The 15,759-nt window shown below is 42.6% G+C and overlaps 1 protein-coding gene across 16 annotated transcripts in view; it reads right to left on the bottom strand.

The window, feature by feature from the left end:
- Positions 1-15,759, bottom strand: part of LOC310767168 (uncharacterized protein) — a 393,524-nt gene that overhangs the window by 262,556 nt on the left and 115,209 nt on the right. The window lies entirely within an intron of this gene.

The following is a 15,759-nucleotide window of genomic DNA, read 5'->3' as shown; positions in this document are numbered from 1 at the left end:
AAACACACCCTCAGAAAATACCCAAACTGTTAGTCTGTAAATATACTGGAAGGAAAACTCATTGGGAGAACACTACAGCTCTTGTCCTAATCAGAAAAATCAAGATGCCCAAAGGGGTGGTGCCGTAAACCCCTTGCAGAATCTCTTAACGTTCCCATCATTTCAACTACCATTTATCTTTTTGTATCACTTTTATTTTGGCAGAGTACTTGCCAGAACTGACCACTCACGGGAGCCCTGTGATGCATATCTGTTTCACAGATGAGAAACTGCTGACCTGCAGAAGACAGATTTGAACCCAAGTGTCTGAGACCAAGTTTTTGCCACCATACCCTTCTGGCTTTCTGACAATCAGCTATTGTAATGATATGGTCACAATTAGAACTTTGCTGAGTCTTGATTTCTAATCCCTGTATTAAGGGACACTGAGAAATCTATGCTAAACGGGAAATTTAAAGTCTGCCCCAAGGAAAGCTGAGTTTCACTACTTGAATAAAGTATGAAAACTAGGCAAATCTGCATACTATTTTTCTCTTTGTACAGTTTATTCTATATTCTTCTTATTTATTTATTTTTCCAAAATTGCTGTTCCTGCTGTTAGTTATGCCAAGGAGTTGTACAGGGCACTAAATCTCTCCATCTTTAACAGTGGAAATATCAGCTCTCTGGCCTGTCAGAGAAGAGCTCACATGCTTCCAAGTGTATCTTTGTGACCATAAGAGCCTGAAATGTTTTCTGACTGAACACTGATGCTCTCATAAAGTTGAATGCTGAGCCTCATTGGAAAAATCTGGGTTTCCAGGATACCACTTGTAGGCATAGTGGCATCCTTGAAGACTTCATATAGTGTCCCTTCTCCCTGGTCATTGCCCCACCCGATGGAGCCCAAGTATGACAGGTGATCTGACATCACAATTACGTCAGCTGAATTGTTTTTGCCCAGGTGGGTGATCAGCTAATGGCTGGAGTTTGCAAAACACCCAAATATGGAGCTATGCAATCCCTAACCATCAGCGCTTGCATAATCCATGTGCGCCTGATTGTCAGTCTTCATAAAGTGCAGTGCACAGGGCTTTGCAGGTGCAAAGGCATTTTGTAATAAGATTTTTATTTTTAAAAATTCATACTACATTAAGATAACAGCAGCAAGAATACAGAGTCCTCTCTTAAGGGTAGTTCTTAGCCATTAGCACTCAAAGAAGGTAGTAGTCCCTCTGAGCTCTCACCTGGGACATTTCCTTTCTCATCCCAGTTACAGATAGGTAGCCGTGTTGGCCTGCCATAGTCAAAACAAAAAAATTTTTTTCCTTCCAGTAGCACCTTAAAGACCAACTAAGTTAGTTCTTGGTATGAGCTTTCGTGTGCATGCACACTTCTTCAGATACACAGTGTATCGTGTATGCACACGAAAGCTCATACCAAGAACTAACTTAGTTGGTCTTTAAGGTGCTACTGGAAGGAAAAAAATTTTTTTGTTTTTTCTCATCCCAGTTGCTCACCCTGGGAGACAGACATTTCCCTCACTCCCACCCAGGGTCCTGCGTCAACCATCTACCACCCCTATAAATATACAATCCCTGGACCATAATAAAGGCGCCAAGCATAGGACTCCTAGAAAAAGAAATCATTAAGATAAAAAGAAAGAAAAGAAAGACAAATTAAAGAAACATTAGAAAAAGATAAAAAGGGCTTCCAGTTTTCCATCTGCCGGTTGCATTAAAAAATAGAATAAAAAATTAAATATATTCAGCCCATGATAACATCCATCTTCTCCACTTTCTGTTAAAAATGTTTCTTTTAAGTCAAAGTGTCTGAGGCATTTTGCAAGCCCTGACAACCAGCTGCATGTAGAGTGCTGTGCAAAGGGCTTTGCAGACACCAGCCATCCACCCAATCTGCCTTTGTCACTCCCCTTTGACTCAACTACATATTTAACTATCTAACACCTAATGTCACATATGACATCAGGTAGGTGGCCATGGCTTGGCCCAAAACAGCCTTGTGGGCCAAATGGAGAGGCCTAATTAGGGCCACGGGACAGAACTTCCCTAACTGTAGTCGACATTGATGAACTCTGAAGAGCAACTATCAGACATGAGTCTTTCTCAACTGTACCTGGAGACTGTATCCAAGCCATTTTGCATGAAAGGCATGTGCTCTACCACATGGCTACAACACTTTCCCTGTGCTTCTGACCTTAAGCATAAGGTTACCAATATGTTTCACTTGCTTCATCTACTTGCTTCTACAGTCAGTTCTGTAACCAGATACCGTGTGGTTGGGTGGATGATATGGTTGCTTGCCCATGACATCATCATTTCCACCCAGGGAAAGCAACTTTTTCATAAATAGCAGCCGCATCACCCACTCAAACCACTTGGTTCCTGGTTCTAAATATGGGACATGGGATCCCAGCCACTTGGAATGGGCATTTATGCCACAGAAGTTTAAATGGATCAAGCCAGGGTCATTTATCTGTTGCAGGAGGCCTCTAATAATTATGATAAAATCCCATCACTACATATACTGTTGTTTTATTCTCTTTACATGGGCACTGTCCACTTCCAAGAGCCTTGTACCTAATGAGCCAGAAGCTGACCAGTATCAACCAGAGCTGTCTTTGGCAATCTGAATGGTACATCTTGGAGTTTTAGACACCATGGAAAGTACCATATTCAAGGTCCCTAAGCTCCTGTTTCATATATTGCATTGGTCACATGAGTGGGTTCCCGCAAGTGAAGAAAACAATAGAAAATAATGTAAGAACTGGCCTAAACTTCACAGTATCTAAAAACAAAGCTGCTTCTTGCCCTATGCCCTCATGTTAAAAATAGAATATGTGAAACCTGCTGCTTCTTCCTGCATTTCCTATAGAATAACTCTCAAGGCAAAATGTCTCCAATACAAAAACTGAATATAATGAAAAACGATTAACTGCAATTCAGTAGTACATTGCGTCCTACCTTGAATAATTTCCATCCAAAGTAGAAACCTTGGCACTTAAAGTAAGTGTCTGACAGTTGAGAATACTGGAAGTTGTGCATAACATTTATTCTACCTTGTTAGAACAAGATCTGCATTTTACCATTTATAATAATCTAAGATCACTCTAATAAATATTTGCTCTGTATAGCCTGCAGCTGAAATGCTTTAGTTTTTTAATATTTAATGTATTAATATTAATGTGTACAACAAGCAAACATTGTCTCACAAGTACACCATCTTGATACAATGCAAAACATTCTTCACATCAAAATGTACGTTTTTAAATAAAAAAACACCACATCTGAATTAACATTTCATATTCTAAAGTGCATTCCATAAATCGTCCAGCAACAGTAATTCACACTCCAGAAACATACTGTTTAGACTACCCTGTACATGGAGCTACCCTTGATGACTGTTTGGAAGCTTCAATTAGGCAGAGAGATAATTTTCCGTCTCCTTTTCAGGAGGTGAAACAGCTCTTGCACTATCAGCTTCTCCACAGTGGGAGAATTTGCTAAGCTGCCTAGTTCTCTGCTCCAAAGGACTGTGGTTTATTTCTATGACTCCATGCAGGCAGTGGCCAAGTAACCATGTCTCAAGGCTGCATCATCCTTTACATATTTGCCATGCAAATTATACACATTCTCCTCCTCCCCTCCTAGATGACTATCTGCATCTATCACTAAAACAGACACTCTTGCAATCTTATGTTTAAAGAATTTCAGTTCTGGCATGCTGTGGAACTAACTAACTTACTGGCAATACCCAGACAGTCTTAGTGGGGCTTTTGCTTACATGCCCGACGACTGCGTAACTGTTGCAAGCTACTTTAAGAACCTTTGGGCAAAAAAGCAGACTATAAATATGAAATATATAATAATGATAATAATAATGCATACTTCCCTGGGACTGAGAAACAGTGGGAAGCATCTAACAGCTCTGTGAAGCAGGCATGTCTAGGCAACTACTGGCTCTGCTTACCAGCATGGAGCACAACACACTTCAAAACGGACCCCCATTCCAATTTGCAACTCAGCTTGTCTTTCATATATAGCGATTCCTGGCTGCTGAGAATTTGGCCCTCAAAAGAGCTACAATTTTATGTGGGGAAACCCAGCCTTTCAATTATTTGCTTGTTGTTACCTCTGTCAAAATGCAAGCTGGACAGTATATTTCTCTTTCCCCTTCCCTTCCCCTGACTAGTGAATTTTAAAGAAAGTAAATTCACAAAGCTTCGGAACAGACGCTTAAGTACATATCTGATTTCTTTCCAAAGTTACTTTTTGTGCAAATTAAAAGTGTCCAGAAGAAGAACAAGAACAACAAGAAGAAGGAAAATTGATCCAAGTCGCAGGAATGTGCTGTTATGTTGAAAATCCAGATATAGTAAGTCCTTCATGGTCAGATTTTAAATGGCCCCATAGCCCCATGGATGATGATGATTAATTGAATTTATATACCTCCCTATACCAGGAGGTCTCAGGGTGGTTCACAGAAAAAATCAAAATACAAAACCACAAAATACATAATCAAAATAAAAGCAACAACCCAATAACCTGCACCCCAAAAACACACACATTTTAAAAGGGCATAGAATGGCAATCAAATCAACGAAAGGAATGTTTTTGCCTGGCTCCTAACAGTATATAATGACAGTGCCAGGCGAACTTCCCTAGGGATGGCATTCCACAGACGTTCTTGTGTTGCCACCCTCTGGACCTCTCGAGGAGGAGGCACACAAAGAAGAGCCTCAGAAGATGATCTCAAGGTCTGGGTAAGTTCATATGGAAAGAGGCGGTCCTTGAGGTATTGCAGTCCTGAGCCATTAAAGGCTTTATAGGTCAAAACCAGCACTTTGAATTGTGCCCGGGATCTAATTGGTAGCCACTGCAGTTGAACCAGGATCGGTGTGATATGCTCAAACCATCTCGCTCCAGTGAGCAACCTGGCCGCTGAATTCTGCACTAACTGAGGTTTCCGAACCGTCTTCAGAGACAGCCCTACATATAACACATTGCAGTGATCTAACCTTGAGGTTACCAGAGCATAGACAACAGTAGTTAGGCTATCCGTGTTCAGATAGGGGCGTACCTGGACCACCAGCCAAAGCTGATGGAAGGCATGCCTGAGCCACTGAGGCCACCTGAGCCTCAAGTGACAGCAAAGGATGCTGGAGGACCCCCAAGCTATGAACCTGCTCCTTCAGAGGAAGTGTAGCCCCATTGAGCACAGGTATCTCCCACCCATCTGATCCAGGTAACCACCTCAGTGCCTCAGTCTTATCTGGATTGAGTTTTAGTTTGTTAGCTCTCATCCAGTCGATTACCGAGGCAAGACACTGGTCCAGCACTTCCACTGCCTCACCTGCAGATGTAAAGGAGAAGTAGAGCTGAGTAGTTCTATATATGGGATTCACACATACTACTACAGCAGTTACTGAAGAGGATAGACAGAGCTGATAATTAGGGCCAATTCACATAACAAAAAGTGGTCGCATTTCATCTGAGAACTTCAAATCTCAAACCCTTTTTAGTTTGGCAAGCAAATAAATGCATCAAATAAAGATTTGGCAAGCAAATAAATGTATCCAATAAAAAATGCAACAAATAAAGATAGGAGAGAAGAGCAAGGTGAGCAAAAGATTCACTTTGTTACATGCATATATCAACCAAAATTGAATCAGATCCTATACATTTTTATAATAATAATATCCCACTTGCAAAGTGCAAACTCTACCTGGAAATGCCTGCATGCTAACAGTCACTAATTTGCAGTGTCTGCCAGTTTGATAAGAGAGAGAAGGTCTAAATTCTTTGTCACTCCCCAGAATGTAAGCCATTTACATTAATCTGATTTCCCTAATGTAAGCTAGGTTCCAGAAATGCTCCTAAAAGGAAGAAGAAGAAGAGTTTGGATTTCATATCCCACTTTATCACTACCCGAAGGATTCTCAAAGCGGCTAACATTCTCCTTTCCCTTCCTCCCCCACAACAAACACTCTGTGAGGTGAGTGGGGCTGAGAGACTTCAAAGAAGTGTGACTGGCCCAAGGTCACCCAGCAGCTGCATGTGGAGGAGCGGGGAAGCGAACCCGGTTCACCAGATTACGAGTCTACCGCTCTTAACCACTACACCACACTGGGAGAGAGTAAGTGTCTCTGTGTCCATTCAACTGTCAGCATTACTTGCATAACGTACCGAATATACTCGAGTATAAGCCAACCCGAGTATAAGCTGAGGCACCTAATTTTAGCACAAAAAACTGGGAAAGCTTATTGACTCAAGTATAAGCCGGTTCACCACACCACAAACCTGGCGGTGGAGGCAGCGGCGGAGGAAGAACAAGCAGCCTGAAAGGGCTGCTTTCAGGCTGCTCGTTCCTCCTCCACCGCCAGCAGCAAAGGCAGAGAAGGAGGAAAGAGCAGCCCAAAAGGGCTCCTTTCGGGCCGCTCGTCCCGCCTCTGCCGCTCACAAGAGCAGGCATAGGATTTTGTGGTTGGGAGAGGCACAGCGCAGCGCCTCTCCCAACCACAGCTCCTGTGCCTGCCCTTGCGAGAGGCGGGTGGCGGTGGTGGGACCAGCGGCAAGAAAGGGCTCCTTTCAGGCCGCTCATCCCTCTGCCGTCGTCGCCCACCTTACTCGAGTATAAATATGTGCTGAAAAAGTCGGTTTATACTAGAGTATATACTGTAACTACTGGGCTGTATATGCCTTTCCACTTCAGATTGCCTTCAACTATTAGTCTACATTCTGGCATGGTATCATGCAAGGATGCTCCTTTTAAAAAGCATGAATTTTGCATCAGCCTAATAGTTTGTAGTGCATTGCTTTGGCTTCAATATTATGTTAAAAATCAAAAAGTCATTCCGGATCCAAGTATGAAATGCCAAGTTTTGGGTTGTAGCAAAATTGTAATGGCAGGAATCACAAACTCTTGGGAGGAGGGTTTGCAGTGGAAATGCTGACACATAATTGTTAACTACAGCTACAAATGTCTCTGTGCAGATATATTTCCCCTCTCCTATACAACCGTTCCTACTAGCTAGGCATTGAGAAGCAGCTGCATACACTATTGAAAAAGATACTGTAGGAACTGGAGCTGAGAAAAGTATTTCAGCACAGAAGACTTTCCTTCCCTGAGGAGGTAGTTGCAGTTCTAAGGCTTTCTAAATCTAATTTTGGAAAAGGAACAAAGGACAGAAAGGGGACTGGGGGCAGTGGGGGGGGGACAAAGGGAATAAAAAGAGAACAGAGAGAACTGCAACATGAACAGGAATTTAAATATGTATTTTTAAAAGTTAATTTAATGCAAGAATAAAGCAGGTAGTTGTGTTATGCTTGCAGTGTGTCTCCTTCCTTCCTGCACCACTTAGAGAAGGTGGACACCCTGGGCCACATTTTCAAAAGACAAAAAAGAACTGCTATGGAACTTATCTCAGAATTGCAGTTTTCACTTCCTCCCTGGAATTAAGGAGAATGGTGCATCTGAAAGAGCTTGGGTCAAATTACAGCTCTCTGTTAGACAGGTCTCCAGGTTAATGGGGCAGGTATTTTGAAAGATAGCATTTTACAGTGGCAGGTAGTATTTTCCCTAGCATTTTCGCCCCTGCTGTTTTGAACAGCACCACCAAGTGTGACCGTTTAAAAGACACCAAGTATTTTCAAAGCAAGACTCCGCTCTAAATAGAAAAAACAGTAATCAAAACATCCCTGTGTGCTACACTTCCTCAACTCCACTTCTTACAAAACCACATCATGTATCCAGCCTTTCAAGTGTGGGCATCAACCAGCAAAAACACAAGCCTTTTTAAACCCTCACATTTATAGTAGAGAAAAATCTCTCTTGCAAACACGTTGCATATGTATAAGGAGACAGCCTCCTGCTGAGTTAGAATAAAGTCAAAACAAAACCAAACTTCCACTGCAGTTCAAAGCCAACCAATATCAGAATGGAAAACGAATTAAAACCAAAGGAGGATCTTAAGGTAAACCCACTACAAGTTGTGGGTTCATTTCACACCACTCAACTGCAGACTCTAAGCAAGGGATGGCTAACCTGTGAGCTTTCCAATGTTGCTGGATTCACATCATCCCTAGCCAATGGCCTTGGAGGCTGGACCAATGGGAGCTGCAGTCCAACGACATCCAAAAAGCCACAGGTTAACCCCTCCTGCTGCAAACTATATGCTGTACTTACTCCAAGTACACATAAGATAACACACATACACATGCACACACCCCAAATATGACTTCTGTCACTGTGCTCTGAGGCTGCCTACCAATCTGAGGACGCCTCTTCCCCCTGCCTGATGGTGGTTCACCTCAGTATGGAATTCCTCAACCCGACTTAATATGAAAGGCCTCCTTCTTTCCCTATAGAGCCTCCAGGACCATCCACTGACTGGGTCCTCTTGGTAGCTCCACCACACTCAGATGCTTTGAAAGGGGTCAGGAGAGTGCAACTTCTTTGGCCATCCCTAAACATATCCCTCAACTGTGCCAATTTGAGTGGGACATCCTGGAATTGGTCATCACAGTTTCTGGCTGGATCCCAGAACATCCGGTTTTTGGGTCTCACGTAACTCAGCTATCTCACACCAAAATGCAGGACCAAAAAGACACTCAGTTTTTGGTCTTGTGCAAGTCAACTGGCTCCTGCAAGAGCTTGGGACCAAAAAAAAAATATGAGCATCCCAATTCTGATCAGCGGGATGATGGAGGGTTGGCGGTGTGAAATTCCCTTCCCTTTATTACAATATTTTAGTCATATGGGGAATATGTACCTTTTTACCCAGATCTTTCACACCTAGTATAAGGATACATTCTAGTCTCGATTGCAATCTGTATTTAATATTGTGTTTTTAAATTGTTGTAACCTGTCCCCAGACCACAAGCAAATAAATACACAAACAAATATGGCATTAATGGGAGGACCATGAAAACTTTTCTCTTCTGGCTTTTAGGTGTAAGAAGTTGGGAGACATTTTTTTAAAGGATGTGTTCTGTGTTTTAAGACTTGGGGGTGTATAGGAGACAGTTAACAGAATCAAAAACACTACTGCAAATTCTCTTAGCGGTCCTGGCAAAGTTGTCAAGCATGTATTTTGCCAAGGAAATGGGTAGATGGCTTTCAGTTGCTGGATCTTCCTCAAGTCTTTTGCATGGCTAGGAGGCATCTGAAAAGGAGAGAGAGAGAGAGAGAGAGAGAGAGAGAGTAATGAAGCTCTGTGTCTGGGTAAATAAACAGTAGAGTACAGTTTTTTTACCAGGACACCAAGGACAAGATAGGGAAGATTGAGTTTTTGGCCTATGTAAGAAAAGAGAGAGGGACGCGGGTGGTGCTGTGGGTAAAACCTCAGCGCCTAGGACTTGCCGATCGCATGGTTGGCGGTTCGAATCCCCCCGGCGGGGTGCGCTCCCGTCGTTCGGTCCCAGCGCCTGCCAACCTAGCAGTTCGAAAGCACCCCTAAGTGCAAGTAGATAAATAGGGACCGCTTTATAGCGGGAAGGTAAACGGCGTTCCGTGTGCTGCGCTGGCTCGCAAGATGCAGCTTGTCACGCTGGCCACGTGACCCGGAAGTGTCTGCGGACAGCGCTGGCTCCCGGCCTATAGAGTGAGATGAGCGCACAAGCCTAGAGTCTGGCAAGACTGGCCCGTACGGGCAGGCGTACCTTTACCTTTACCTAAGAAAAGAGAGAATTCTGGGGTTCAGTGATGTCTCTCCCTCAATATCCAATAGGAGACTCAAGCTGTTTATTGGTAAACAAATGGAAACATGATTCACTTCCATTAACCTCCTTCCAAGGGAAGCCAAACTTGTTCCCATAGAATTTCTTACCAACCACTCAGAGAAGTGAAGTGAGCAGAGCATGATTATTTTGCTTTTTTAAAAAATTAAAAAAGAAGAAGTTTCATATTGTAAATTCTATACCTTATTGTGAGCCGCTTTGGGGGCTTTGGTTGAAAGAGAAAAGGGACTGGAAACCCGTAAATAAGTCAACTGCATTAATGAAAGAGCAGGCACATGCTGAGCTGTGGGGGAGAGCCTGGGGCTTGGATCACAACCTTTGCACACAGGTGCGCTCTCCAGTGCCACAGTGGGCCCAAACTCTGTAGCCCTTGCAGTTCCTCCAGCCTTGCTCAGGATACAAGGCCTGAAAGATCACCAGTCTCAACATGGTCCGGCTTGGACTGCAAAATCTTCAGGCACCTTCCCTCCCCCCCCCCCCCCCCGATATGTGGCAATACCAAGAAGAGAGATCTTTGGTGTACTTTTCCAGAAGAGGCTCATCTGGGTCCTCATTTCAGCACCGGTCAAAGGCCTTTTTTTATTTTCCAGGATTTAAAAACTTGCATTAGTCTGTTCTTTGCGAATACTGCTTCTATAGTGTTGCTGTTTTTCAGTTTATGGTAATGTAACTCTTAATTTGTGGTGCTTTCAATATTTTATCATCAGTTGCCCTGATAATGCTTTTGAAGGGATGGGTACAAACCTAAATAATAAATTAATAGCAACAAATAAGGCAAACCAGGGTAGCTGACAGTTGCATTCAGCCTGAAGCTGAGTATTTCTCATACCCTTTTTGATGCAGTTCCTAGAACTGGGGAAAGCTTCTGGTTCAGGGACTAAGGTTTCCATAAATTACATTAATGAGGAGTTTTCTAAAGGGAGAGAGAACACATTATTTAAAAAAAGAACAAGAAGGGGGGGACCTGTGCTATTTAGAGGTTAACAGCTCTGACATGAAGCCAGGTCAAACAGTCACAAGTAGCGATAACTCTGCAATAGTTCTAACATTCACCCCTAAAACATCCTAGAGCTCCAAGCATTCCTCCTTCTCTAAAGGCTGCTTCACTCAATATGGAACATGCACACATGTTTTTTAAGATATGTACATGAGTTGGTGGTCCCTGGCCAATTATAGCTTCCCTGGCATTTGCACACATCTTTCTGTCAAGTCATGGCACACATATTTCAAAAACTCCCTTGTTTCTCCTCAGAGCTTATGTTTTTAGCATGCAGACCACAAAAATGGTATTTGTGCAGCAATCCTTAAAACTAATTTCTAAAACAATATGATGGTGGTGGTGGAGATGGTAAAAATGGTGCACATCTCTTTCTTTCACTTCTTTTAAAAATAAAATACGAAGAGGAATTTTGAACCGACTGGGGCATAAATATTAGATGAAGGAAGTCATTCTATTTAATCCCTGGAAGAATAAACAGCATGCTCATTTCTAAAGTGTTCTGGCATGCTGCTGTACCATTTGGCACTGCCTTACTGGAAGGACTGTGTCATGCGAGTGGGTTAATAAGCTTCCAGAAAAGAAGCAAGCAGATGAATGTGTAATAAAGGCAGAGAAGCTGAAGTAGCTGCTGCAAGCAAGTGCTGCATACCTTCCCCAATCATATTCATTGCTGGAGGAATCAAACATATGAGAAATTCCAAATGGGATGAAAGGCAAATATAATTATGAGGTGGAGAGGAAGCACTCATAAAAGCAAACATGTTTTCCAAGTTCAAGCCTGCGCGGATGGAAAGTTAGGCTTAGGAAAGCCAAGGCACACACTCTGCTGTGAAGCAACAAGATAAAACCTATCTAATTAAATCTTACAAAGCACAATAAATTAGATGTGCAGAAAAGAGTTCGAAAAGGTCAAGATTTTCTTCTAACCTTGTGGTTTCATAGGGCCCCCAACCAGCTGTGCAATTTTTGATCAAACTATGCAAAGGTCACGATGAAATGCAGCTGTACGGAGCGGAGGAGCTCTTGCACTCCCTCTACGTCTGAAACTGGTCAAAGGCAAAAACCACTAAATGTGGGCTATCTGTGATCTTGACTGTGTTGCAAGTATTCAAACCAGCTCAACATTCCCACAGCATTCTCAGGGATGACCAGCCTGCTCTCAAGGGAATCAAGTGAAACCAGCCAGCAAGCCCTACAAAAAAACATGTCTTCTATGTGCTCCTCAACAGCCAGAATGCTCTACTGAAAGCAAGTTAAAGATACACTGGTCCCAAGGAAGACAAAAATGCCAATACTCAACACTAATTTGAGAATACCACACGGCTGAAAGTTTTGCTTACTGCAGAGTTATCTAGGAACTCCAAGGCTGTGCCTAAAGAGAACAAAGAGGGGTGAACCAAATTCTGACAAAATCAAACTGTTGCCATACCTTGTCATTTCTGTTGTCATCTCTCCCCAACCCCTGCTGCCCTCTTCTCAAAATTCTTGCTTGGCCCTATAATTTTCAACAAATGTTTCACTGATGAGTTCAGGCTGTGAGCACAGCTGTCATGGTTTTTACTGCCACACATACAAAGTACTCAGACAATTCTATGTGCTTACGTATCACAGAGCCCATATTCTATTAGATGCCACCTAATTGCCCTGAACTGCTATACAAGTGCAATGTGGCAAGTCAATGCAGTGCATCCATGCAGAGAAGCTTATGCATAATCCTGTCCTGCTATCAAAAATGAACCATGGGCAGCAAAGGTAAACTCAAAGGATGGGCAGCAAGGGCAGCAAGGGAAAGCAGAAAACAAGGCAGGAAGGAGTCAGAACCAAGGAGCAAGATGGAAAAGAGACATGCTAGAGCAGGAGTAGGCAACCTAAGGCCTGTGGGCCAGATCCGGCCCAATCACCTTCTCAATCCGGCCCACAGACAGTCCAGGAATCAGCGTGTTTTTACATGAGTAGAATGTGTCCTTTTATTTAAAATGCATCTCTGGGTTATTTGTGGGGCATAGGAATTCGTTAATTTTTCCCAAAAAAATATAGTCCAACCCACCACATGGTCTGAGGGATGGTGGACCAGCCCATGGCTGAAAAAGGTTGCTGACCCCTGTGCTGGTAGACTTTTGTTGTTTGAGTAAGTTTCTTCAGCTGGAAAATGGAGTGCTTTATACTCATTCCTGCCCAGAAGGATAAACCTAGGAAGATAGACCTTGGTTCAAATCTGACAGGTTCTTCTCTGAGAGGTTGCAGTTACACGGCTCACCACATGAGATGGTAATGAGCAGTTCCTGACACTTATGGACTGGTTTCTCAGCAGCGTGTATGATGACACTCTTCGATTCAGAAAAAAAGGTATCTTGTTTCATATACAGTGGTACCTCGGGTTACATACGCTTCAGGTTAAATATGCTTCAGGTTACAGACTCTGCTAACCCAGAAATAGTGCTTCAGATTAAGAACTTTGCTTCAGGATGAGAACAGAAATTGTGCTCTAGCGGCGCGGCGGCAGCAGGAGGCCCCATTAGCTAAAGTGGTGCTTCAGGTTAAGAACAGTTTCAGGTTAAGTGCGGACCTATGGAACGAATTAAGTACTTAACCCGAGGTACCACTGTGCTACTTTTTGTTTCAGTCCAAAAATCACTGACCTTCATTCCAATATATATATACACACTATATTTACATGCAATATGCTTAGTTAAAAGCTACAACTCTTCAGTGAAAAAGCACTGTGAAATTATAAGTCAATTATAAGTTTTCCCCTCCCACATACAAAATATCAAGTACTCAAGTCCCTTGAAATTAATCCTATGGCAGGTTTCAACTGAAATGGTCCAAATTTATGAGACTTGGAGCACATGCAAACGTCAGTGGTTCAGGAGGATGGGATTGTATAGATTTATCCCATCGGCAGAGAACAGCACCACTTGGGACAGAGGGAGTCCACCGTGGTAGATGTCTCAGGTGATGCCCAGGTGGGTGGTAAGCTGCCAGCAGCAGGTCCCCCCACTAGCATTACTGCATGAAATGGAGAATATGGAGATCAGAGATGGGACACCACTGGATCTAAAGCCCCATGAATCCCAAAGGGCCTGAGCACACTAAGGTTGGTGAGCTGGTAGGGACCACATTGCTGGCAACAGGGTTTCAAATGCAGGAGTGGATCCGCCACTCCACACCCCCTTAGCCCCACATTAAGACTAGAAATTGCATTTTACGTCCAAGACTATTTTCCGAAGTTCAATTATTTAAGCACCTTAAATACCAATGGATGCACTTCATTATCATGTGATCTTACAGCAACCTTTATATAGTGTTTTGTTCTTTACTTGTAGTTTTCTTTGGGTTAGAAGGTTTTGATTAGTTTCTTTCTCCACAAAATATGCATTCCAATAATGATTACAAGTTATTATAATCAAGCCCACAGGCACATAAAATCAATTGACCATAACGCTATGAATTGCCTCAAAATTGCAGACTGTCATAGCTCTGTTCTTTAAGGCGCTGGCTGAAAAATGTGTTGATTATGCTTCCCACCCACCCACCCCTTTTTAAAGTATCAATCAAGTTTGGAAGACAATTTTTCCAAGTGCCTGCTTAACTTTCCGTCCCCTTCTAAAATTAAATACATACGTTTTAGGGAAAGAGTATAATATGCTTTGATGTGGCTTGTACTTTACTGTATTGAACTCCCAAGTGGTCCTCTGGGCCGGCAGGAAGCAGGGTATTTATGGAGCGAGGTTTCAGATAATTAGATATCTCCTTTAGGAGTCATGTGAGAATGCAAGAAAATCAATTTGCCAGTCTGATCCATTTTCCAGTTAAGCTGGAGTTCTCAGATCTGAGACAACCTGCAGGCACAGAGAAGTCAATAAGACAAAATCTCCTTAAATCCAAAGTTCTTTGCTTAACCAAGTTTGGGGTTTAATTTCCTACTCGGCTCCACATTCAGAGAAACTGAATTAGTTTCTTGCTCCTGTCTGCACTGCAGAATATGTAGAAGATGCCTGAACTGACATTTCCAAGAAGAGAGTCATAAGATCCCAGACAAGTATGAGGACAAGAGAAAAAGTTCTAGTCCTTATCGACAAGCTGGAAATTAACAGATCACTTGGTCCAGATTGTATTCACCGCCCAAAAGTTCTTAAAAGAATCAAATGTGAAATATCCCTAAGATCAGCCTCCATACTTATGACTGGAAAGTGGCAAACATAACACCAGATTTTTAAAGAAGAATCCAAGTGGGATTCAGGAAATTACAAGGTACTGTAATGGCCACAAACATAAAGAATTTAAAGTGGGATTAGGCAAATTTACAGACAATAAGGCTATCAGTGGCTACTAGCCATGATGATTGCATACTACCTCTGGAATCAGAGGTAGCCTGCCTTTGAAAAGCATCTGCTGTGAAATAGCAGCAAGATAATGCTACTGTGCTCATGCCCTGTTTATGGACTCCCCATAGGCATCAGTCTGGTCACTGTGAAACAGGATGTTAAACTAGATGAGCCTTTAGTCTGATCCAGCAAGGCTCTGCTGAGGTTCACATAATGAAGTTCATCTGTGCCTAGCTTAGGATGTTTAAATTTGGTGCCACAAAGTATGCTACCCAGCCATTTTTATAAGTTGGAGGACACCCTAACCCCTTCCCAATAAATATTTAATTCATTTTTAAGTGGAAGCATTTTAAGGATTTTTTGCCTTTCCTTTAAGAAAGAAACAGCCAAGGGCTTTTTCTCTTTTGTTCAGACATCATCTTTAAAGGAAAGACATAAACTCTTTATGCCTATCCTCCAAAAGCCATTCAAAGATGATGAATGGTTGCATGAAAGGGGGAGGATAAATATTCTCCCCTGCTTCAGTTTATATATGTGAGGAACAAATACCCACTTAAAGATGTGAATGTGCACAGTGTACCCATTACCTTACAAGCTACATGCGCTCTGCAAAATGTTTTATATTTTGAGACAGCCTGGATAGCTCTGTTGGTTAGCGCATGGTGCTGATAACGCCACGGTTGCAGGTTCAATC

The sequence above is a fragment of the Podarcis filfolensis genome, assembly GCF_964270895.1.
Source record: "Podarcis filfolensis genome assembly, chromosome: 7".
Taxonomy (NCBI): Eukaryota; Metazoa; Chordata; class Lepidosauria; order Squamata; family Lacertidae; genus Podarcis; species Podarcis filfolensis.
This window is presented reverse-complemented; position numbering and strand designations above follow the sequence as displayed.